Here is a 27,318-nt window from a genome sequence, read left to right as displayed (position 1 = left end):
ACACAAATGGACAAAAGTGTTTAGCTAATGATTTATTATTAAACAGAGCAGGCAGCCCTCCCCAGCCCGATCCCCCAGCCTAGCCCAGGCTCCGGCCCTATTGTAGGGAGATGGAGAGGCAGATAAGCAGGGCTGTAATGGTAGTCAGATGGCAGGTGGGCCGGCCGAATCCGGGGTTAATCACTGCTAAGTGCTGTGGAGAGGGGAGTACACGGGGCCTGGCTGAAACACTGTATCCTGGGGGCCATTGGGAGGACAGGTAAGTCAGCCCAGGTAACTCACCTCGGTGGTTCAGAGAGACAGCTGGACTCTCACACTGGATGGCTAATGGTGTTAAGTCAAGAGAGTCGCCACAATGATATTACATCACAACACACTCCCCTCTGTCTTACTCTCTGTCTTGCTCTTTCAAACCATGTTAGGTTCTTTTGTATGTGATCCATCCTGCCTTATTGCTTGGAGCATTTCCGAGTAACACAAGTGATTTAATCTGTCTGAGAGGAAGGAGAGAACACTGTGTAACAGAGTAACAAAATAGAGAGGTCTGTAGACCTTTAAATGGAACTGTTCTAAAGCAAAACAAAACAACTTAAAGTAGTTTTTATTTCACAGGTGGATGAAATGTGTATAACATTTGGATTTAAAACATGATGATAATGAAAACCTGAGATTTCAAATACTGCCAGACCAAAACTGACATCACTATGAAAACCCATTTCATGTAGTCCCTCTTTAGTTTCAGTTCATTCACATTTTTACATGGAGTGCCCCCTATCTGTGGCTGTCTCAACACTCTGAGCTGCATTTGCCTGAAGCGGATATCAGACTACATGAAAAAAACAAGTGGCCTCTCCTGCAACAGCATGAAATGCAGGCCGCCGTGCATTTAAACAGGGGATGACAAACCCATAATGAAGGCAGTAATTGGAACAACATTTCAGGTCCAGGGTGAACGTATTGCTCTGGTTTCCCTGCTACCATCAGGTCCTTTTCCCAAATCATTTCCAAACGTCCTGCAAAGGAAAGGAACACAACTTTACAGAGCAGTGACTTCTGATGGGTCATTTCTGCTGGAGACTGCAGTCTGCGTGGAGGTGGGCCTTACTTAGCCCCTAACATGAAACAGGCTGCTACTCTGGGCTACATTCAGCTGGAGACATCGGAGGTTTTGGTGCACTGTTACTCCAACACACATGAGCTGGAAATAAAAGCTGCACAAAAAGAGCCTGCACTGCATGCAATCTGCCCTGCGATAACGGAGATGTGAGGAGGAATAAATGCACACATACAAGGACCTCCTCAATTTCCACTTTAACGCACACACAAACACCTTCATCTTAAAACACAACCATCAACCGTATAGCTAGCCTATTCCTCTGCCTGTTCCCATAAAATGGAGTCGTCGTAAACAACAGATGAAGTCATCTTGTTTTGAAGAAGCGAAGAGGAGAGGTCAAGTTGAACAGAGAGCCTTAGTTAAATCATCTACTTGTAGTAAACAGTTGAGAGGAACATCTATCAGCCAGGCACGTGCCGCTGACAGTATAATAATAAGGTAGCAAGAGCTGGAGCGTGCACTGAAAACAGATGAAGAGAGCCACTTCTCTCCAGAGACAGAGGGAGAGAGAAAGACGGAGAGTGAATGAGGAAAGAGAGGACAAATAGAAATTGAAAAGTAGCTCATCACCTTTTCCATCAGCATGGCGGGTGGTGGCGGTGTGACTGAACACAGTAACACTGTGGACCCTGTTCATAATCACAAGGTTACTGTTCATTGTTGGACGTGACCCGGAGGACATGAGTGACAAGGTGGGCAGCCGGACACTGTGCTACTTTGCGGATAATTACCTCATGACGACAAAGTGAATTTTGATGTACAGTCTCCCGTTGTAACGCTTTAATGACCTTAGAGCTGGTATCTATGCACGTCTGTGTATATGTTTGTGTAGAAAATGCCTGCGCACACTCAACACATGTACACAGACACTAAATAAGCGCACACACTCTCTCTCTCTCTCTCTCTCTCTCTCTCTCTCTCTCTCTCTCTCTCTCTCACACGCACACACTAGGCTTCAGCCAGCCAGTAGACTTGATGTCAATCAAGTGGGTGTCTAATTAAAAGTAACAGGAGGAAGCTGCTGGGGACAGCTATCGCTATCGGACTCACATTTTCATATGAATGGCCTTTTTTAATTAAACTGAACAGCTAATAAGCCTCAGTATCCAGACCATGTAGCAGTTTAACAGACAAAGAGCCACAAAGAAAACACACATACACACACATAGAAAAGAATGGGGGATGAGAGGTAAAGACAGAAGGATGAATAATGAAGAATCAGAAGCAGAGTGATGCATTGCCTTTGAACCTGTTGGCTCTCCTTTGTGTGTGGAGGCACTTTGCCAGCAGCTATTGTTGTCAACAAAGTTTATTTAGCGTCGTTGATGGTATTAAAGAACACAGTCCAACAGAATTTGCCTTTGCCATGAGACGGGGAGAAATGAAAGAGAGGTAAAAGAAAGAGCACAGAGCGCTATCGCTTCCTTAGATGAAAAGGAGAGTCTACAAACAATTTGGGCACATGTGTGCTAGTTATTCTGTCCCACAGCTAAGGATAATTATAAATGTATTCGACTTAGGGTGACTGGATCAAACATAAAACAGCAATACAACTAAACCAGCTGTCTTTATTTAAGCCAAGAAAGGCAAAACAATAGGAGTATTTTGCCAAGTGATTTGGGGTATCATACAATTAATTGAAAATGAAAAGTAAAATGTCACTGTAAAATCCAATCTAGTTCCATCAATGGATTTAGCAGCTATTGAAAAAAAGGAAAAGGATGACAACATAATTCAGTGACATGAATTTAATGCTTAGTGGCATGGTTATATGATCCTCAGAGTTGTTCTGCCACACTCTAACAATTACATTTAGCAGCTCCAACAAATAGCTTTGTTCATGAGCCAGACATAATTAATGTGTTGATCTTCTTCTATGTGAAATAAGCAAGCCACTCAAATCTGGTATTTCTGAAAAAATGACAGATTTTCTTCTTAACCATCCCTCCCTTCTCATATCAACAGTGTGTCGGCAAATGTACATAATCACACCAGGTTGCCAAGATGTGTGTGGAGAGAGAATGGGGACAAAAGCTAAATAAATGGGATGTATGATTCCCATACTGCAAAGATTTCTCTGTGGAAGAGATTATGGTTCCGTTCTAACAAACACGACAAATCTCCATTTTCCCAACCTTTTACAGCAGATAAAGGGGCTTGGATCCCTTTTCCACACTAAATCCCAGATCAACTTCTCCTTAGCTATTCAAACCACCCAGCAGGTTGTTTCTAAAAGGCTTGAAAGTGAGCCTAGAGATAGCCAGCTCTGGCATCTCAAATGAGCTCTCCACGCCGCTGTGATGTGCGCTCGACTCGCTAATTCGCCCCCTTTCTTACTCCTTCAGAAACTTTTAACATCATGACCCCGAGAAACATTTGCAAACTATAACAATAAAATTAACTTGTAATGAGCAAAATAATTGCACATCAAACGCTGCTCGATGGTGGAGCGCAAGCTTGTAAGAAAGGGCCCAATTTACAGATTACATGGCTCATGACTACCAAAGTTCAAAACACAGAGAAATTGGTTGTGAAGTGAGAAAAAAGGGTCCTTCCAAAACGACTCCGAAGCATACTTTAAACTTGTGTAATGGATACGCTGCGGGCAACTGGGCAAATTTACCATGCAAAGAATCTCCATTCTGCACGCAGCACTTCAAAGGCGAAAGGAACTGAGTTTCAGGGAGCCAGTGGGCACAGGGAAAGGGGGGGAATGAACTCGAGATGCACATTTGTCTCCTGGAGTGACAGAAATTGGCGGGGGGGTGTTCAAAATGAGAGATTTAGCTGATCTAGGGCAGAGTAGTAGTTCAGTCAACACCACAGTGCTTCCTCACTTTTCAAAAAACAGAAGAAAATCATAAAATAGAGAGGAGAAATGATGAGAAAGTGAAAATGGAAGGCAAGACGCACATCAAAACTCAGAGGGGACTGGAGACATTTTTTAAGAGCAACAGAAAGAAAGAGTGATAGATGGTACAAGCGACTAGGCCAAGTTGTTGTATTTTTCTCTATCAGGCAGCGGCCTTTTTTGTCGCGTTGGTAGAGGAAGTAGGGAAGATTACATAAAACTCAGATAACACGCTGGACTGTGGTGGACAGCTGATATCACATGCCAGGGAAAAATGTCTGATTTTCACTAAATAAAAACCCGGTGTGAAGGGCTAAAGCTACATGGTCCTCTTTCTGTTCAGCAACCAAATTAAGTAAATTGTAGTTGTTTTTTTTCATTCCTATAAAACTTCTGTATTTTGTACAGTTGTTGCTAAAGTTATTATCAGTTATAACTAAAATACTGAAACAAGGTCACAGAACTTTTATGCTAAAATGTTTAAAGGTCAAATAAAAAAACAAAACACAAATGTTCCTCAGACAAATCGCGTTGCTATTTACTTTGCTGTCTCAAAATGTTCAAAAGAGACATTTTCTTGGCCATGATGTTTTGTGCTCATTTCTCACACTGCCTCCGCTTTCACCCCTCACTCATTCTGCCTCTCCTCCCCGCTCTCTCCCTCACAAAGCAGTCTCCTTCTCCTGTTCTGGCGCCTTATCTGATGGGAGCTCCGCCACTGTTTGCATAAAACACTGTTTATAAGGGGTTGCATATGTTAAAACATTAAAACACACACACACACACACACACACACACACACCCACACACTATTGCTGCATGTGCACACGTACAAGTTGAGCTGTTCTGACCTTGCTAAAGCTGTGCAACTGACGTGCAGTGGATTTGTTTAAATAAGGCTTTTTCTTTAATATTGTCAAAGAAAAGGGTAATACACCACACCACAGACAGTTAACAGGATTATTAAGCTTTTACCCTAATACTTAAATAGTTTCAAGTTAACTGATTTACTAATTTATTTTACAAATAATATTACACTACCTCATGTTTGTTATTAATGTAGATGTACCTATGGGCTGAAATATGTGACACCAGAAACTGAATTTGAATCATTTATATTTGAATTTGAATTGCTAAACTTGAATAATTGCATTGAAAAACTGAATCTGAATAGTATAATTTGAAATTGAATTTATTCGTTGTCCAATAAAATTTGATCCTCACTGAAAATTCAACTCTCTATGTATTTTCACATTCAGTTTTCACAATTCAAATTCAAGTTACTGTGACAGACATCCAGGTAGTTGAAGGATGAAGGAAGAGCAATTGAGCGCACAGGACTCCTCTTCGGCCAATCAGCACCTACGTTTTGGAGCACAGTTCTCGCTCCCAAATCACCCACAATCCTATGCGCGCGGCTTTGCGCACATAGGATCACCGTTAATGTGTTACATCAATGTAAAGCTAAACGCTTTACAGTGCCCATATTATGAAAAAATCACTTTTTCTGGGATTTGGGGTGTTATTTTGTGTCTCTGGTGCTTCCACACACATACTAACTTTGAAAAATAACCATCCATGGTGTTTAGAGTGAGATACGGTTTCTGAATGTGTCCTGCCTTCAGTCTCCGGGTGAGCTGTTCAAAACTGGCACGGCTTGTGATGTCACAAGCCGAAATGAGCTGGCTAACCGCAACCATTAGCTCGTAGCGTTAGCATGCTAACGCTAATGCTAACGCTAGCATGCTACCTCGTTCTCAATAGCAAAGCACTGCTACAACACACACAAGTTCACCATAATCTACAAAAGAACTACTTACACGTGCGCCCTCATTTAGAAGTCTCCCAGCTAATCCTGCCTTGTAACTGACCGAAGTTGTAGAAACAGCCTTTCTTTTACTGTCTATGGAGCTAGCTAGCTGACATGATCTACATCTGAGCTACTGGGCATGTGCGGTGCAATCAAAGATAGTACAGAAGAAGAAGAAGAAAAGAGGTCTCACTCTGTAGCTAAAACAGAGACCAGCTGAAAAGAGGATCTGCAGCAGTGAGAGAGAGCACTGCAGTACAACAACAATATGGTGTTTTTTGAAAATTAAACCATGTAAACCTATTCTGGTACAACCTTAAAATACAATTATGAACCTGAAAATGAGCATAATATGGCTGCTTTAATGCTGGTACAAATTGCTATTAATAATTAGGTAGATACATCCCGAGCTAACGTTAGGCTAACTAAACCTATTATTTAACATTAGGCTGTTAGCTGGGTTGCTGTCTTTTGTGCCTTTTGTGTTTGTAAAGTTTAATGTCCGGTGGCATTTTCATCTCTTTTTATATGCCGTTACTGTATATGCGTAACGTTAGCAGAGATTTAGAAATTGGTGTGTTTATTAGTTGTAGCTGCAGGATGGGAGGTAAAGCTGCACCTTGTTAACTTCACTAGCAACGTTAAACGAAAGCTAAAATGTATGAGTAGTTTCCCATGTAAGAAGTATAACGTTCCGTAACGTTACGCATTCATAACGGTAAACATCTTTTTCTTGTGTTTGCTGTCTTTTAACAGGGACTAAGGAACAAACGGAGGCGGTCACTGAGGATGGAAAAGCCACAGCAGCAACTTGGCCCTGGTTTGCCAACATGGATGAGGCATTAGGGCAGTCTGCACCAGTCTGATTGCCCCAATCCAAGAGGACAATCCAAGGCCAAGTAGAGCAGAAGATCTTTGCTTTGATGATAGAAATTAAGACCGAACCCGACCGAACCTGTCGGGTCCCGTTGGGTTCAGTCTTAATTTCTATCATTTTACACGGGCTCGGGCCAGGCTCGGGCCAGGCTCGGGCCAGGCTCGGGCCAGGCTCGGGCTTGCGCTCCGGGTTGCGCAGTAAATGAGCGGTCAGGTGATGCGTTTGGATTAGCATGAAAATGAATGCTGAGGTGGTGAAACAGAGGCTGGCCTCTGCAGGACTTATTTTATTTCTGTGTTCCAAATTCCAAGTGGCCTATTGCCTACGTTAGTCATGAATAAATTATGTTAAAACATGTATAAATTCATTCTTGACAAAAGGCAAAAGACACACACATTTGAATACTGTCGGAGTTAGTCCTCCGGACCCGCTCGCGGTGTGAAGCACATGTCCGCGCTATTCTCCGACATGCACTCAATCACTGCTGATGAATCACAGCCTTTTGTACAGTCGGGCTGTAAATGGGTTTGGGCTTTTAAAAAGCTGTCAATCAAAACGTACTCAAATTCTGTCGGGCTCGGGCCTTGTCGGGCCAAACTTTTAAGGCCCGATTACAGCTCTAGGGCTAAGCACTGCACTAGCATCACCAGAAGGGAGAGATGAGGAGGAGGAGAGGGAAAGCAAAAGACAAGAGAGCAGAGAGACAGAGGCCAAAGAGAGATGTTGAATAGATTATTTGCTATATTAGAGATTGGCATTCAAAAAATAAATGCATTAAATTAACTGGTTTGTCTGTGTCTTTATGTTTTTGGGTGTGTATATAATATAAACTGTTTTTCAATGTCTATTTTTCCATCAAATTATGACCTGGACACAGGAAACTTCTAACTGAATAATTATATTCAGATGCTACCTGTTTTAATAACTTGTTAGGTATACAAGCTCTAAAAAGACATTAACGAAACGTGTATATTTATTATAACATTTATTCAAACATTACTATATACTGTACACAAGTATATTCAACATGAAGCGGCGATCAGACACAGCTGCCGATGATGGGGTTGCTTCCAGACTGCAGACAGAAGGAGAAAGCTTTAGGTTAGTCCAGTAGTTATCCAACCTGATTAGAATTGTATCACAAGTATATTTAAGCATACTGAAACATGAAGGTACTTCATGTAACTGTGTAGTGGTGTAGTTTCTTCATCATGGTCTTAACTGACAACTGTTGACCATTTAACACACTTGCACCTACCTTTACTGTGTTAGTGGGTGTTTATCAATGGTGTTGTTATTATGACTTTTCTTATGTTGGTTGTAGCCTTGTAGCTTGTGTGTTTACAAAACTATTTAACCTTTTCTCACTTGCAGTTTACTGCATATCATTCTGCCTGTGGTAGCTCATTAGCTGGTAGCGTTTACCTTGTAGTTGCTGATCATATTTTGCGCCGCATTTGTTTGAAAGCTAGAAGCTACTGGACAATTAGCTAATGTTACATGTATGCAGTAAACTACAAACTAATGAAAACTGTTAGCTACTGTAAGCTTAATGTAATTAACATTAATTAATGCAATTCTCCTTACCAGTAAGTATGAACTCCCACAAGTTTTTAATTTATTGACATGGGATAAATAAGAGAACACGACTATTGCTTACATTATAGCCTATCAGTGTCGGTAACGTTACATACCTTCGCACGTTGCGGGCAAAGTTGCCGACAGAATATTCTCCTCCTGCAAGCAGACTGACGCTGATTCACCTTCTCCATCTCAACAAAAAATTTAACAGCACAGTTCACAGTTCCACCTCCATTTCGTCCAGTGTTTTGAAATGCAGCGCAGAAGTGAAGGCGGGAAAACATTTTCAATGACGCAATCACGCAATGACGTGCACTTGCTAGCCTTGCTCCGAATCAGCACCTACGTTTTGGAGCACTGTGCTCCAAAACGTAGGTGCTGATTGGCCGAAGAGGAGTCCTGTGTATCTGCGCCACTGAACTCTATCTATCGATCTGCGCTCGATTGCTCTTCCTTCATCCTTCAACTACCCGGATGTCTGTCACAGTAACTTGAAATTGAATTTTGAGAACTGAATTTGAATTGTGAGAACTGAATGTGAAAATATATAGAGTTGAATTTTCAGTGAGGATCAAATTTTATTGGACTTCAGTTCCAAACGAATAAATTCAATTTCAAATTATACTATTACTATTATACTACTACGATTCAGTTTTTCAATGCAATGATTCAAATTAAACAATACAATTTCAAATGATGTGATTCAAATTCAGTTTTTCAATGCAAATATTCAAGTTTAGCAATTCAAATTCAAATATAAACGATTCAAATTCAGTTTCTGGTGTCACATATTTCAGCCCATAGTGTACTGTCAATATGACAAGATAAAAGAAACAGTACATTAAGTGTTATTACAGTTACAATAATGAGGACTTGTGCATCAACTTTTAAAGTCTGATAAGGCAAAAGAGAACCAAATGGGCCAAACACATTGTTTTGCCTAAAAAAAAGGAGTCAATAAATAGTTGTTTTTTTTTGTGGTGGTGAGCATGTTATTTAAACTAATGTATTTCAATGGGAAGCATCTTTTGTGATCACAGCATGATTACGGTAGCGAGTAGTATGAAATGCCAAAACTCTGCGCAGGGAGGTTGGTTGGGGTGGTGTATGGGTCAAACAAGACAGGACTTTTACCCCAGAGACCGGGGATCTTGTCTCGCATGTGGCGTTTCCTTTCCCTGTTGTTCTTTTCCTAAACCCAACCGTCCCGTTGTTGTTGCGCATCCCCCAGAGACCGCGGATCGTGTCCCGGCGTGTGACGTGTCCTGTCCCCGTTCTTCTTTTCCTAAACCCAACCTCCGTATAGATGCTTCCCATTACGTGCTGACCACCACGAAAATAATTACATAAACGTGTCCTTGTACACAAATCAATAGATTAAAAATAACGTGACCATTTCACGAACTGCCGTGAGACCGTGTTGGACAAACGCCCGTCACGTTTCTAAATCCCAAAGTGACATCTTCAAATTTCTTGTTTTGTCGAACCAACAGAGCAAAACCCCAATGTATGAATGTACAACAACAGAGGATAGCATTAAATCTTCATATTTGAGAATGTTTTGCCTTTTTGCTTGATGAACGTACTTAAGTTATTCCTTCGTCTTTAAAATAGTTCTTGATCATTTTCTCTTGATCAGCAGTAAATATAGGAGCAGTCTCAGAAGTCATGATTACTTACATTTCATAAACATTTTATTAAGTTTACTCTGCCCTTTTTGAGAAAGTAAAGGGCAGTGATAATTGCTGTGGCAGCAGCTCACACAAGCCATTAGTCTTTCCATCAGTCTCGCTTAATTTTTCCCCCCATTTGCCGTGTGAGTTGACCGCTATTGTGCTCATAAAAAATTCTGCCATTTATTTTCTCTGAAAATTAAGTTACTTCTGCAAATTTACACTAATTTACTAAACTCAGGCTGCAGCCATTCAAAAGGCCCTGCTGTTTGTTTAACATGCAACTTGAACTCTGTGACTTTTACGTCAACTCTTCCTCCACCCACGACCCATCGCCTCCCCTTCTCCACCCCTCTCTATTCTTAGATCCTCAAACATTGATCAATGGTCCATGTGGTTCAAGCCAGGGACACCTTTCCCTGTATCGGATTCAAATTATAAACCAGAGGGGATATGACTAGTGAGATACATCAAGATGTGGGTTCGATTAGTCAACCCCAGCTCTTCCTGAGGGGAGTTTTCCTCTCAGCTCACACCCCTAGAACATGACTCCTTAATATCCTAACTCCAAACAATGGCTGTCTATGCTTTGGTCAGTCAAATCAACGTGTCTTTTCCTGTGTGGACAGAGCCCTTTAAACTGAGCAGCCAGGGAGTACGGTTCCCAGAAAGTTGAGGAGTGAGAGTTGTGTAGAGATTGGAACGGGTGCTGTCAACAGAGACGAGCATTTTGCCCTGACACATGACCTGACTACTTCCGGGTCATGTCGTGATAGCCTTCCTGAAGGTTATTCGGAGTGCCAGCAGTGTTTCACATGACCTCAAACACATCACATTCCTCAGGGCTAATATCATGAAGCCTCTTTCCTTGCTCTCTTTCTCCCACACACACACTTTCACACCACTCACTTTTGCCCGCTCAAAGTCTGCTTATGTCACATCCAATCATTCAGTCAGTCTAACCACATAGACAGAGGGTCGATCATTTCTGTTTGATGTGTGAACATTAGACTGGGGTGGGGTTAGTGTCAATAGCTGAGTCATGGGGGTCAATGGAGACGATGGCGAGTGCAGGGGTCTTAAACGCAACGCGCTTTCTTCGGCCACGCGTGACAGATTATTATTATCATCATTAGAGCTGAGGGTACGCAGCGATGAGCTCATGATGAGATGATGGTGCTCATTTGTCATGTCTATGAGGGGGAATAACATATCCACTCAACAAAAGTATAAAATGCATCAGGCTGTAAACATATTCTGTGTTTATAGTGAATTATTTTCTTTGACAGATAAAAGTTGAGTTTTCAAAGATGCAAGATTCTTGGCTATGCAGCGAAACCGGTAGTTTCCTGTTAACAGGTGAAGGCTGGATAAAATGGATTCAATCTTCCATCGTGGTATATGAAATTTTGTATTACAAAAGTGATATATATATATATATATATATATATATATATATATATATATATATATATATATATATATATATATATATATATATATATATATATACACACACACACACACACACACACACACATAGTTCTTACACACAGTACAGTAGTAACTTATCTGGAAATTAAATTAAGAAACAGTTTATAGTTAAACCAAACGGATGGGAATGTCTAATTTTGGATAATTCAATGAATTACATGAAAAGCAGGATACTTTTAACATTGATGCAAAATTCCTGTAAATCCATATATTGCCATAAAGATGTCTTGCTAATTGATTTTCAACATTGTCTGCAGTGGTCACTCAAATAAATCTAGAAATACAAAATAATAAAAATGTATATTGCTTTGTTTATTTAAAGAGCTGAAACGATTAAGCGATTAATCCATTAGTAGATCAACAGAAGATCAATTGTAAACAATTTGCGGTTTGTTTTCAATCATCAGAAACTCTTTTGGGTTTTGGACTCTGGATAAACCATGTAGGGCTCCTGGAAACCATAATGGACCATTTTCCCTATTTTGTGACATTTTGTTGACAAAATGATGAATCAATTAATCAAGAAGAAAATCTGCAGATTAATCGATAATTCAAATAATTGTTATTTGTGGTACTATTGAGAAACAAGATGCCAAGTGTTTTACAGAAGACATACAACCAAGAACAAAATAAAAAATAAATTAAAAACATGGATAAAATGAAATACAATTATAAAACATGACAAGTATGAATTAAAAAAGCAAAGAAATACAGGCTGAACAACAATTTAATAAGTCAAAAATAATATATTTCTATAAAGGATTTAGAGATTGTTTTTAAAGATTACCTTTTAGGGCATTTTTAGCCTTTATTTTTGACAGGACAGCTGAAGACATGAAAGGGGAGAGAGAGGGGGGGAATGACATGCAGCAAAGGGCCGCAGGTCGGAGTCTAACCCGGGCCCGCTGCGTCGAGGAGTAAACCTCTATATTTGGGTGCCCACCCTACCAACAGAGCTATCTGGGCGCCCAGGATTTAGAGATTTAAAAAATATCTTACGTAGATTAGATAGATTTTTTTATAGTTTCAAACATTTTGTATTTTAGTCTGCGTCCAGACTCGCACAGAGCCTTTAAACCTCTGAGTGAACCCAGACTCAGTGCTCAACTTTCAGCGGATACACGGGGAGTAGCATCTGGATCCATTAGGGCAGGCTGGGGGTATTCCAATGGTGCACCGATGTCATGTGATGGGTTCTCACAGCTCAGACACTCTGCTTCCCTAAAGCTACAACAGGAAGCAGAATTTAGGGACAGACTAATGGACAATCATTATGCTTTCTGGCTCCGTTCACTCTCATTTGTTCTACTAGTGTGAGAACATAGAGCCTCTAGCCCCCTGGCACAAAAAGGCAGTGGTATCTGCACTTTGTTCATTATGCTGTACAAGTGATAGCCCATTTTCCCATTTGTTGGCTTTTATTCATTTTAATTCATCCTCTAGTTGAGCCATTTCCCCGGCCGCTCTGCTCTGCTCAGTCTCCAGGTCTCTACTCAATCTCTTAAATCCCCTTTGATTGGTGGAACTGAATGAAACACTGAATAAATAAAAAAACAAAGTTTCCTCTGAACTAAACCATCATTAAATGTCACTGTCTTCAAAGCAAAAATCCTCATCCATTCCCCCTGTCTTCTCTGTTTTTTTTTAAATGTGAACATGTAGAGGTGGCATTAATGGAGGCAGCTAATCAAAGCACAGGGCAACTTTAATTTTCTGTTCTCTTTCAAAATTAGATAACCCAATATTGTTTGTTAAAATCGCTGACAGCATTCTATCCTCCTGTCTCAGCACCTGTCCAGTCTGACTCAAATGGACCAGAATGGAGAAAAGAAAGGACGGGGTACAGGCAATATGGCTACAATTGTTAAAGTATGCTTGAGAGACAGCCAAAAGAGACAGACCCACCAAACTGGGCCAAAAGAGAGCTCGCTGAATGGTGTGTGTATTTAGGGGGCAGCAAGGATGGGAGATGTCAACATTTTTTCTTCAGAGTGCCCATCTCCATTTGCATAATTTCCATTCCCCACGAGCAACAAAGAAAGGAAGGAGATGCTCAAACAAAAACCAAATTGACAAGGGAACAATGGTGGCCTGAAGGGTCATTTTAAGGGGGCTAAAATTCCCTAAATCATGGTTTAATATTTTGTCAGGCTAGTTTTGGAAAATGCTATTTTGCCAGCGCTCAGTCAGACTGCTTTGTCTGATTTGACACACAAAATACATTAAACCTGCATGTTCTTACATAATCCAAAAAAGAAATAAAAAGAAAACAATGCCTTTCATTTCACCTGTCAGTATCCGTTGCCTTTGCTGAAACCAAAAATGAGCAGCAGCAACAGATGAAAGGCAGAGAGGATGGTGGACAAATCAATGATTAATGCTCATCCCTCCAAAGTTGAGTTTGAGATGCATAATTCACCAAAGACCACAACCCCCATGTCACATCAAAAGAGTGTAAAAAAAGACAACAGGCCGAGGAACTACAGCTCAGATGAACAGCTGCATAAAAAGCACACACGTTCGCCAAAGGTTTGGCTTAACTGGAAAAGTTTGCAAATTAGGTCAATATATAAAGAGGGGTAATGAAAAAAATGCAGATAGTTGTGGTTGCTGTATTAAGAGTTTGGTGAAAGCTTTGATGGTTAAAGGGACCCACACAGCTGGAAAAGGGGCAGGTGTAGGGAGTGAGAGGACTGATGTGAGGGTGAATGAGCAGACAAAGATGGATGATGGATGGTGTTGATACAGGAGGCAGCAGCCCTGCTTTATCTAGGCAGCACAAGCCAGACCTGCCGGGGTGATGGGTGGGCTGTCAGCCCTTTGTTTATGGACCACTGCCCATCTCCCATCTCCTATGTACCCCAAAAGCCTAGATCACTCAAAAATAGCTACTACCTCACCGCTCTTGGTCTTTCCATCTCTGACTGTCTTCCTTTTTCATTTTCATTTTGTCTTTCCAAGTTTGTTTCACATGTACAGTAGAATGAACTATAAAAGTGTAAATTCAATATTCATACTTTGGCTGGCAACTGTGAAAAAAATATATTACATTAATTGTAAAATTTTAACTGTTGATAATGAAATACGTCTTTGAGACATTTAAGTCCACGGAGGAGGAAAGAGAAGACCGAGAGAGGAGGGGAAGACGTGAACCTAATCCAACCATATCCCCACGAGTTGCACGCTTCCAATTAATGACTGGTTGGTTTATCAGTCTCCGACGGGTGATTGCTGTTTTTAATCATTTTCTTTCTCTACACGGTTTCTTCCACTCTATCAGTTCTTCCCACTCTTATCATCTAACCCCTCCTCACGCTGTCTCGCTTCCCACCCCTTCTCTGTTCAGCACTGCCTCTGTTTCATCATGTTTCTCATGGAGCCCAACTCTCACGCTGTGTCCAGCATTAGAGCTTGGTCCGTATGTTAAATAAAAACATTGACGTGTGAGTTTAAAATCTGCCTATTGTTGTTCTTCGACCACCTTCCACAATGAATTATCCGGCTCCACATCCCATCGGAATTAAAACTCCGAACCAATTGTGTGATCTAGCCTAAATAACAGAGACACTAAAGTCAATTCAAATAGTGGGACAGAGATCCATGCATTGACCCACAGTATTGAAAGTTAGATTAAGTTTGAGTCTTTGGCTCAGGACAACAGAGGGTATGTTTAGGCCTTTTCTCCTGACTCATCCAGGAACCAAGCTGTAGTCCTCTGACAAAAATCAACAACCACCTTCTCTTTCACCTGCCTTTGTTAGTGTGATTGATTTGGAGACCTGAAATGTGCCTGTCACGTTGATCAATCTGTCCACTGGACTGGATGGGGGGGTTCTCCCCCAGCCTGTTGGCATAGTAATAAATAGGGGGTGACGGGCTGTTGACAGAGCAGCAGTTATGGCTTCTTTAATTTGCCCGACACCTCACACTGACAGAGACTCATAACAAGGTGACACAGCGTTGTAATGGTTACGCTCAGTCACCTCTTTATCGGGCGGAGAGAGAAAGCAGAGGTGAAAGTGTGGTGTGGATTTTTTGGGTCTGTGTGTGTGTGTGTGTGTGTGTGTGTGTGTGTGTGTGTGTGTGTGTGCGTGCGTGTGTGTGTGTGTGTGTGTGTGTGTGTAGAGGCTCACTGATTCGAGGTTGCCTCTCCTCCCTCTGGTCAAGGTGTTATTGAGAGGAGGGCTGTTATCTCTGTCCATGACGCTGCCTCACTAACGGGAGTACACCATCCCTACCAATCCCGGCGAGCCGAGCAGCATGTCCGGGTGGGTCGTTGCTAGCCACATCCTCCTGGGTGGGCTATAACTCATCTCAAGACGGGGATAGAGCCTTATCTCAGTCCCTCTCCACAGGCCTGCTCCAAACCTCCTCTGTCTTAGGGAAAATATTTTCTAGTGCTCCTGTGTGTGAGTTATAGTACGGGTTAAGGTGACTGAATAGGCCTGTCTGTTTGGGTTGTCTTAGTGAATTTATGTCTGTGTGCGCAGAGGAATGTGTACTTTTATACAGTATGTGTAGTTCTGTGTAACTGAAATGTATTCACCATGCAAACAAGTTGTGTGTGTGCTCATCTTAATGTATCCTATCCCATAAGGTGAAACACTATTGTCATAACTTATTTTATCACGTGAAGGGCATCGTTACAGTTGCATCTGAGGGTTGCCCCCCGCCTCCCTCCACAAGCACATACGCCCCCTCCCACCCACCTTCCCCATCCACGCCTCCTCTCTCTGTCATCTCAGCCTATCAATCAAAAATGTATTAAGTCCGGAGTCGGGGCCGATCAAAGGCAGAATTCCTGGGAGGAGAGCAGATAAGGCCTATCTCATTAATAAGTGCTTTACCATCGTAGGAGCCCACGCGCCTCGCCACACCCTGCCTGCCTCCCTTTGATATCTAATTATCCATCCGTTTCATTCTGTCAGGGAGGGAGGAGAGGGACGACTCACAGTGTCTTCACAACCAAATACTGTTACGCATGTGTGTCTGTGTGTATCAGGATCTGGGCAAGGGGCTGCACCAAAACATCATGACATGCTGCAAATCCAAATGTTCAGAGAGTGGCACATGTAAACAAATGCAAATAAGATGTTCTTGCAAAGGCAACTGGGCCCACGTTTGTATGGCACCCCTCCTGAAAAGCTGTCATGCATATACAGTAGTGTGAGCCTGAGATGGAGAGAGGGATCTATTTTAAAGAGTGTAACACTAAAAGCTAACTGCTGCTGAGACTCGGAGGGGGCTTACAAATCTACCCTTTAACAATCTGTAGGAGCAATGAGCTCTAAGAGTGCAGACGGATAAGATAGTAGTGTGTGAGGAAAGAAACAAGATATTAAAACATCAGGGTAAGATATTGGGGAAAGGGGACAACGGAAGGAGTGCAAGGGTTAAGAGGATTTTTAAGAAAGGCTGGCTAAAGACTGGTGAACAAAAGAAGAAGAAGAAATGAAGAAGGAAGGGAGAAGCAGAGAAATGAGAGAATGGGAAATGGGAGAGAGAGAAAGAGCAGGGCATTCTTTTCCCTTCTCTCCTTGGTTTTCTGTAAGAGTAGCTCAGAAAGATAAGGCTAAAAGGTCCGTCAGTCTGTTGTGGAACAATCCGTTCTGTGTCTCTCCCCTCTTTCTCTCTCTCTCTCTCAAGATACTGTCTTTCTCTCTGTCTAATGGCACAACTCCGATTTCTAGCGATGCCTCTTGTGATATGGCTCATCTCTGGTGGCATGGTTTACTGACATCACTTGTCCAATACAATATACTCTCATCCCATGAAGAGCAAACCAGCCGCAAGTCTAACGCAACAGAAAAATTCTGTGAACACTTTGGGCTAGTTCTCTTTATTAAAGAACAAACTTTTAACATAGCTAATATTCAAACTAGTGTCATTTATTTATATGAAGAAAGACTATTCAAAGCAACAATAAAGGGCTGAAATTATGTCTTCATTTAACTGAGCCGTTCAAAACCCTCGTCCCTAATCGCTCAAAGCAGAGCTCGGAGACAAACACAAACTAAGGAGGATTTAGAAGAACAAAACCGACACAAAACACAGGCCCACGTGCCTAACAAAGACTCCAAAGTCTGCCTCCCCATCCCATGTCCTCTTTTAAAAAGAGACCTTCATCTCTTGGTGTTCCTGTTATGAAGAGACTTTCTTCAAGAGGAGAGAGGAGGTGTGTCAAAGACATGGGTCACAATGTTTACAAAGACGACTTTAAACCCAATCATAGCATCCCCCTGCTTTTAGTTCCTGTTTCATGGGATTAAAATTAAATGAAAATAAAAAACAAATTAATTTATGGCTGAATAACATATTTTTCTGTTTTAAATGGATGGGTTTAAAGCGTGAAAGGGAATCTACAAAGGCAATAATTACAGTCGAAGAAGCAAATTAGTTTCTTAGACTTTACATTTTATTATGTATTTCTAAAGGAAATTTTGATGTAAATCCAGCAAACAATGCAATCATCGAATATTATTCAGAAAGACTTAAAGTCTCAGTTCTGAAGTTAAGACACCAGTTAATCAGTAAATAATCAGCTGTGAATTCTCTCTCCCTCTCTGGCGCTGACCTGTTGTGAAGTTGCCTGAGGGTTTAAATAACTGTCTGGTGCCAGGCTGCCTCACCCCAAGGCCTTGTGGGAGATGAAGAAGAGGTCAGCAGAGGAGGGAGGGAGTATGTGTGTGTGTGTGTGTGTGTGTGTGTGTGTGTGTGTGTGTGTGCGCGCGTGTGCGTGCGTGTGCGTAGCCTGTACAGGCAGATACATGGAAAGGCAGGGAAGTGGGAAAAGAGTGTCAATGGAAAGACATGGGAATAGGTGGAAATAGAGATGAGCAATCATGGGACCTAGATGGCTACACAACAGAGCCACACCAGGAGCAGAAAATCATGTGATAAAGATGCCAAATTGACCATATTCAAGCCAATGGCAGATTCACAATAACAAAGCTTATTTTAATCAAATTTGGACACCACCCATATTGGCACCTTCTCAAATTTAAAGCTAAGCAAATTTAGGTGCCATATTTTTTACAGCAACTTAAAAAGTAGTTATGATGATGATGATTACATAACAACACACACGAACAGGACCACAGCTAAAACAGCCTTTCCCCCAACCTCTACACTTAGCTAGTACCTTTCTCTTGAAGCACTACTGTGTGTGAGAGAACACATCAGACCCACGAGCACGTAAAAGAGAGGTCAACCCGCTGGAGTGAACCTCTGCCTGGGTGGCACTGCCTACACCCCCAGATGAACTGGTCTGGTTGTGATTTGGTTCTGCGGACGCAAAGACACAGCAGATTCTTCCTTCATTTGCTTTTTTGTTCCCAGGATGCCTTGGCTAACGTGGGTTAGCACGGGGTGACAGAGAGGTCAAGGGGGCTCCAGTCGACTGTGGCCTGAGGGAGAATACTGGGGAGGGATAGCAGAGTGGTGGTTGAGAGAGAGGGGGGCTATCCCTCAGGAGCCTGGCCCCTCCCAAATAAAAACAAACAAACAGAATGGTCCTCTGATCTAATCTGGCTGGACTAAAGCCCTCCAAACAGACTGCCTGGAGCAGCTACTACACAGCGGCATGTCCTGCCCTTACAGCAATTTAGAAGTACTGTAACTAGAATAACTTCATTTTACAGGATATTTCCATCGAGAGTAAAAATGGATTGAAACTCATTTACATGAATACTTTGGATGCATTAGGGGCTAGTTACAATATTCTCTGCTTTTAACTGGAGATTAATGCTCACTTCTAAAGATTGAAGACACGGGGCAGGTTCAACTTCTTTACAGATGTTACAACAACTATTACTGTAAGTACTGTTTATATTTACTGACTGCGGGGAAACTAAGCAGTTTTTCTAAGGCTACTGCCTGGGAAAGCCAACATGTTTGGCTCTTTGAATACTCACCCTAAACATTCCTTCTGTTTTTGTGTTTTGAAGCTTTGCTATGGTTTTAGACAGTAGACTAAACTTCTCAGTGGCTAACTGTTACCCCAACACAATGCTAAACAAATTCCTCTTCCTCAGTAGTGCACCCACCAATTGCAGCGCAGCGTTCTGTCAGCTGACCAGCGAGAGAAGATGAGGGTGAGATTAGCCCAATCAGGGGTCAGGCTGAGGTTATCACAACCACTCCAAAACTAAAACAGATGGAGAACGGAGTGCAGCACGACTCAACATCTACTGTCGGACGCGTATCTTTAGGCCATGTATTCTCCTGCTCCAATGGACTGGAAGAATGTCAGACGTAGACATAGTTTTAGTTTTGAATTCTGGGTCAAGTTGCTTAAACAAAATAGAGTGTGGATCAGCAAGTCTGAGGTGTATGATAAGAACACATGATAAGACTGGTAACTCATACAGTGGTTAATGCTCTCTGTCCCTCTGAGGCACGAAAACAACAAAAGATGCTAAATAAAGCCCACACACTACCAATCTTTAAATGTTTCTTTCTGTATGTTCATGGTCACACAGATACCTTTTTAGATAATTGTACTGACATTTATTATCACAGACACCTAAAACAATTTACTTTTGAATAACACTGAGATCACCACCTTTTTGAGTCCACATTCTGGTCCTAAATATGTAAAATACTGTACACACAAACAGACGTGAAGCAAGACAAGACTTTTATTTAAAAGTATTTTTTGTGGTTGTCAGGGTTTTTAATAATCACAGATATCCATATTTTCATGTTTTAGTAGAATAGACCTGTCATTACTCTTTTACTGTTTTTATATGTTTTTATATGTCCTGTAAGGATTATTTATTGTATGCACCCAGTGGAGTAGCGCTCCTAATTTCGCTGTATTGTAAAGTACAATGACAATAAAGGCTTTCAATTCAATTCAATTCAATTCAATTCAATTCAATTCAATTCAATTCAATACTCTTATTTTCTCTTGCTTTCTTGTGACAATGCAGACCTGTCTTAAACTGGCCTCTTGGGAGTACAAATAAAAACGTGTCTAGTTTGCCCCAAACATCTTTCTTGTTGCCTGTCAGTCTGCTCTGGCTTTTTCCCCAGTTTGTTTATTTTTGCATAATTGTTTGCTTGTTTTCTCCATTATCTCTCCATCTGAAGTTCAACTCCCTGCAGTGATGCACATAAGGCCCCTCTCAGTCTATTTCTTGTTCTTTCTCTCACCAACTCCTTGCACCTAGATGAGATGACAAGAGGACCCAAGACTTTTGTCATGATGGAAAAACAAATACAAAACAGACGAGATAAAATGCTAGAAATATGTACAACATCTTATCACAGATCCTAATCGTTTCCGTGTACGAGTGGAGGGTGGCCGTGAAGAGAGCCAATGCACGTGAGGGAGTGAAAGAGGAACTTGAGAATATCCTCCCTGTGCGTTTGGCCTGCGCCTGACTTCAGAGCTAAGCCCTCTCTCAAGAGAAGGTCAACACCAGGTTCAACTTTTCACCTCGGCAGCCTGAGAGAACACACTAAATACCAAGGATTACGCCATGGTGCGCTGAAATATCGCCTGGCATACCTCAGAACAGACCTGCACATTTCAAAACCACAAAATGCAATAATGCATTTTCGATGTAAATTGTAAATTCAATTTTGGTGAAACACATTAACTCACAAAGTCAGAAGAACATCAAAAGCAACACCAAAGCCCAATGTCAACTACAGTGGCGGGGAGTCCATGACCCTTAATATAACTTTTGGGCACCATGTCTAGTGGAACAATGTGTGTGTGTGTGTGTGTGTGTGTGTGTGTGTGTGTGTGCGTGTCTTTATATACAAGTTTGTGTGGGTATGGCGATGTCAGCGTCGGTCAGGTGTAACTAAACAGACAGACACGACAGACAGACAGGCAGACGGCCGGCTGGCGTCAGCGGCCACACGCCTGTCACGACACACCACACGCCAAAGAGCCGCATACCGCAGCACCCACACTGCGTACACACAATGAGTGCTCAGTCCCTCGCATCACGCACCAGCGGCAGCAGCAATGTGAAATATTCACACAGGAACAACAGGTAGAGAGCCGGGCAGGGGAGGGGTGAGACCTATGAGGTGAGGACGGAGGAAAGGGTTTAAGAAAGTGGGGTTGAAACGGAGGACGTGACATGGAATAATAACTTGTGACAAACTTCAGACAAATGTGTCACAAACACAGCTGTTTGAGAGCGGGCATTTTTGCATTTTCAAGTTTTGCATACTACAAGAACAAACTTCTCCTGGGACAGCTGTTTCAGAATGCAACATTTATTTTGAGATTTACTTACTAAATAGCTGTCAAAAATTCTATAGTGAAGAAGATGTCCTCGGAAATAAACAGCGTTCGTTTTAGAAGGATTTTACAACTATTCTTACTTTCAACTGATTGAATGACTAATGCAATAATCCTCAATAATCATAAGATGGAAACAATTCATCTGTTGCACTATTAGTAGTTAGTTTTTCAATTGTGAATTAATCAACTATTTGTTTGAAATAATTGAGTCATCATTTATGAATCACATTTGCTGCTCTTCTCTCTTTTGCAGGATTTTAAATTGAACGTCTTTGGATGTTGACTGTTGGTTAGACAAAATAATCAGTTTCACAATGTCACTCTGGGAACTTATGATGGCTGTTTTTCACAATTTTCTGACATTAAACAACAAACAATAAATAGATTAATTAAAAAAAAAAAACAATCCTTAGTTGCAGTGCTAATCACAACTTTAATTCAGTCACTTCTACTACACAAACTATTGCAGTAGTTTCTATGTGGAACTTTCTAAGTAAACTATTGCTCTTTAAAATATAACTTCAACACACACAATACACAAACATAATGTTCCTGTGCTTTATACAGACTGAAAAACTACAAAGATCCTTGGAAAAAAAACATTATTTATCTCACAGTAGTCAACCCTGACTATGGGACCTGAGCTGAGCAGCACTACAGATGTTTTACAGCTCTCTCCCGCCCTCTAGTGGAGTAGGAGGAGACCTACATTACCTCCCTGCCTTTGCTGCACAACCTCCTTATCAAAACAAAAAACACTTTTCCACTGGCTTTTTTCTGCAGTGGGAAAAGTTGCAATTGACATTCAGTCCAGGGACAAATGACTCTGCAGTAGGCGCGGGTATTTATCGGCTCTGGATCCGATCGGCAGTGATGGAAACAGGACATCCGGGTAGATACGCTAACCAAGTTTTAAAGAGTGATTGCAGTCTCCTGCGAACCATACTCATATATTCTGGTCTTGCCCTAAATTAACAACCTTATGGACGAGGAATTTTTGGCACCATAAGCAGAGCCTATGACCACATTATCCCCCCTAACCCTTTGTCAGCCATTTTTGGCATTTCCCCTGACGCTGACCTCCCTGTTGCACTGAGGCGGGCCCTGGCGTTTACATCTCTGCTAGCCCGGAGACTGATCTTGTTCAACTGGACGCTATCCCGCCCCCCCCCCCACTAGAGCCCGACCAATAAAGGATTTTTAAGGCCGATATCGATACAAATATTTGGTGATTAAAAAATCTGATATTCCGATATATCGGCCGATATATATTAAAAAAACAAATCCAGAAACGCGTAACAAAAACATAAACAGATTTCCCTAACATTAGTTATTTGAAGTTATTTATAAGTCCTCACTAAATTAATATGATAATGCAGTTTAAAAATAAACTTGTTTGTTTTATTGTCACAACAGAACATTAAAGTTCTGATAAATAAAATGTATAAAAATACAAACTTAAGATATAAAACTTGGGTTAAACACGAGTGTTGCCAAAAGGGACGTTGTAGAGCGCCCTCTGGTGGACAAACTACACAACGCCAACACTCAGAACATGGTCGAAGGGTGTTTCGTCCGTTTTTATTTTATTTTTTAAATATTCATTTATCGGCCATTATAAATGCCGATACCAATAGTTTGGAAAATGCCTAATATCGGCCCGCCGATATATCTGTCGGGCTCTACCCCCTACACACGACCGTTGGATTAAAGAGGTGCTCGACAACTTGAAGCTTGAGAAGCTCAGATCTTCACTGAAAGGCTCTATCTCGACATTCCTAGAGACACGGAACCCTTTCCTAGAACTCGACTCCGTCAGTGTATCCCCTGACGCGGAGGACTGAGCTCCTTCTGGACTGCTCCACTTGACGCCAAAAAATAGACAGGCTAACTTGTCTCCTGGTAATGGGAAAGGAGTCTATTTGCTATTTTAAGCAGGTTTACCTGTGTTTATATAAAAAAAAACTGCATATACACGCTACTTTTGATGGAAAAGGGTACAAAGTATGTCTGACCTGATGTTTCTAACCTTGTGGGGATCTGGGGGATGAAGAGCAAAGAAATTAATGTCAGCCATGTGTGTAGAAGTCGCTTGAGCATTTTCTGCAACCAGGGCCTAATGGAGTACAGTGGGGCCCTCTTTAGCTATTGCCGACACCCTGAGCCCCGCACATCTGGTGTTAATCAGCAAAGCTTGCACAAACACACACATACAAAGAGACAGACACACACAAGCAAACACTTATGCAAAGATCCCCTTAAATAAATCCCTCTCAACTCCTGAACTTCCGACATGACTGGGGTCAACACACTTGCCCTGGATCTATTAGTACACACACCAGAGCCATGTAATAAGAGAGCTGGTGAGTTGTTACAGTACAGTTAACACACAAACACACACACACACTATTTTAGACTCTGCATAGGGGCAAGTACAGCACATAACTAACCATGCATGCAACACACACACACATCTAACTATAAAGGAAGGAATCTCTGTAAGTGAATTTTGAAAGTGGACGCCCCGAACGGGCACTGCAATAGTACATTCAAATGAGGGATATAAAAGGGGGACAGAGACAGAGAAAATGTGTGCTATCACACCAGTCACTACACTACAGTCAGAGTGACTATAGTCGCGCTTTGCCAGTCCGTCCTCCAAAGCGCGCTGCAGGAGAGTCTGGCTACTCCACATAGCATTCGGGGATGGGATGAAAACGTGCTCTGGTTTATTGGCATTTCTTTGAACCAATCGCAATTGTCTTGGGCGGTGCTAAGCACTGGAGAAAAGCCGCGGTGCCGCTGCAAAATAGGCTCGGAAGGAACTTGTTTTGGTGGAACGTGTGTACGTTTAAAAGTTGTTTTAGTCATGCAACAGAAAACTCAGATTGGACAGATAGTCTAGCTAGCTGTCTGGATTTACCCTGCAGAGATCTGAGAAAAGGTTAATCATAGTCCTCATAAATCAACCGGAGTTTAAAATGCCAACACAAAGGAAGCCCAAGGCAACGGATATCCGGCCTAAATGAGTGAAATCCGGCGGATTTTCCGGCAGCAACGGCGCAATCCCGGAAGTGGAACGTCAAGGATATAGACTAGAGTGACTATAGTGCAGACTGAATGACCTGATAGCTGACAAGGTAGAGCTCAACCATTTCCAAAGGCAGGCGATAGGGGTTACATTTTTACCCTTGCTAAAAATGCATCCACTAAACAATAAAGCTGTGCACAACAAAAACAAACACACACCACACCTAGGGCTGCACGATATAAGAAACATATCTAATTGTGATTATTTTGACTAATATTGCAATTGCGATATGATTCACAATATTTCATTGAAAAATATATTAAAATGACCATGGTGTGATTAGACCTCTGCTCAGGTTGAAGGTGATCCGGAGTTTGAAAAGAAGATAAAAAAAGAAGAATCAGGAAGATCTTGATAATCAATTTCACAGAAGACATTTTGACAAATCACAGTAGGAAAAGCACAGTCAAGTATAAAAAATAACATTTATGAGGGCTGAACTCTAGCTGCAGCTCTAGTATTGTGCATGCTGTCACACTGGGACACTTGAATAGCACAGAGCCATTGTTAATGTTATTAGTAACACCTGTGATCATCTTAATGTGACAACTTATAATGTCTGCTGTGAAAAAGGTCTACTGTACAAGCCCATGCAGTCCAGAATGGACAACTAAAGGGCGTTCAGGGCCTTTAAGTAAAAGCTTTCTATTAAAACACATTAGCAGATGTGTTACTTGTTGTTAAATTTACAATGAGTGCCACCTTTTTATCCTAATATCTTTTGGGAAAACAATATATTTTTGAAGCACAACACCCACATGAAATTCATTGAAAGAGAAACACACCCGTTTCCTTTCCTGACTAACTACTTGCATGTAGCTGTGCCAGGAGTACATGCGAGTACAGTACATAATGGTCAAATGTGTCTTAATTTTGGATTATCTGTCAATAATGATTTTTCCACTTTCAATAATTTGTTAAGCATACATGTAAATGAAGGATTAAAGACCAAAATGCAAATGGCATTACTAAAGTAATAGTATAGTAACTATAAACTTACAACAGCTGAAATACAGTATAGCCTGCCCCATACTGTATAGTACTATACTGTTTATGTATAGGTTAGTGAGCTCTTGGTGAGCACATCGAAGAGCACTTGGAAAAATATCATACCTCCGTCCGCAGGTTTATTCGATACCTCTCCTCAGGTAAGGACCACAGAATGTAAAAAAAAGACAAAAAAAAGAAGAAGGTGAGGACAGGTGCGGTTCAATCTTCTCATTACCATGAAGGGCTACACATACTGTACAGAGATGTTTGTGTTGGCAAAGTCATTTTTAATATTACCCCAACTACAGTGAGTGAGACAATCTAAACAAATGGTTAGGTTAATTTAAATGTCAGTCCTACGTTGTTTTATAAATTCAAAACATTAACATTAGCTAACTTGAATTGACGTTAACGTTAGCTAGTTAGTTAACGTTAGTTTTGAGTAATGTTAGCGGCTTAGCGCTGCTGTACAAACTCATCGGTTAGTCGTCCTTGTTGTCTTTTCGTTAGTAAAAGTGAAATACACTGTTTGAAAATACTTATACTAATAAAGCAAAAATCTCACCTTTGTGTGCTTTGTTAATTTCCGAGTGCACCGGCGTTTTCTTTACCTTCTTTACCGTCTTCTTTGGCGGAGCAGCAAGCCGTAATGACCTCACTGCTGCCCCCTGTGGCCATACACTATTCACAAGTTCCTCTCTACAACATGCCCAACAACTGCCGGTAATTGTAAAAATGTACAGCTGGGAGATAGATGACACTGTTGTTTTTACAGTGACCCAGCTCCAAACTCAGCTCACCACCTGTGCTGAGTCCCTCATGCTCCTCCATAGATCCAAGGAGACCAACTTCCATGTCTGCGAGAAAGGGCCGGTGCAAGAGAAACAGGACAGTGTGTTCAGGCTCTGTGCCTCCTGCCCTCAAAGCTGCTTCAGGGGGTCTCCAGCCATTAAGTCTCAAGCAAGCAGCTTGGGCTCTTGGGCTTAATGAAGTAGTACTCTGACTTCAAATTAAAACTTTTTCCAGTTATACTGAATTGATCAGTTTCCTAAAAGCTACGGCAATCAAAGGCAAACTGGTGTACATATGTATTTATTGTAGTCACATACAGAACCAATGTCAGTTATTGTTTAAAAAAATCAAGAACATAATATAATGTAGACTTTCAATTTCAAGTCTAAATTTTATTACCTGTAAAAAAAAATTAAAAATAAACATTTAAATGGCTGCGTTGGTTTGGACTTATGTAATTCTATGACCTACCATATTTTTATCTTTTTATCTATTACTAAGACTTCGTTCTGACTTTCAGAAACCGCACACATTGTCAGTAACATTGTCATTTTTAGTAAGTAATGTCCAGTTATGTTTTACAATCATAACTTATTATTTTGTTGTTTGTTTCAGCATGCGTGTAATTTTTAAATGAAGACACACTGTGACTCAGTTTAATCTGCTCTCTCACCATAGTAATGTGGCTCCAGTACATTGCAAGATTTAAAAAGCAGCCTTAAAAAGCCCTGACACAATGTAGTCTGAGCCCCCTTCCATCGATGAGGCCAGCAGG

General features: G+C 41.4%; 2 long non-coding RNA genes across 2 annotated transcripts; both read right to left on the bottom strand.

Annotated features, from left to right (window-relative positions):
* Positions 1 to 26,548, bottom strand: LOC118495332. The gene is made up of 2 exons (XR_004897708.1): positions 26,317 to 26,548; positions 1 to 1,013 (listed from the first exon to the last, which is right to left on the bottom strand). It is a non-coding gene; the product is annotated as an uncharacterized LOC118495332 (long non-coding RNA).
* Positions 7,628 to 8,789, bottom strand: LOC116035285. Its single transcript, XR_004101321.2, has 2 exons — positions 8,350 to 8,789; positions 7,628 to 7,730 (listed from the first exon to the last, which is right to left on the bottom strand). It is a non-coding gene; the product is annotated as an uncharacterized LOC116035285 (long non-coding RNA).
* Positions 26,549 to 27,318: the final 770 nt, after the last annotated feature.

This window comes from Sander lucioperca, chromosome 6 (genome assembly GCF_008315115.2).
Source record: "Sander lucioperca isolate FBNREF2018 chromosome 6, SLUC_FBN_1.2, whole genome shotgun sequence".
Classification (NCBI taxonomy): domain Eukaryota; kingdom Metazoa; phylum Chordata; class Actinopteri; order Perciformes; family Percidae; genus Sander; species Sander lucioperca.
Note: the sequence above shows the minus strand (reverse complement) of the source record. Positions and strands in the feature narration are given on the sequence as shown.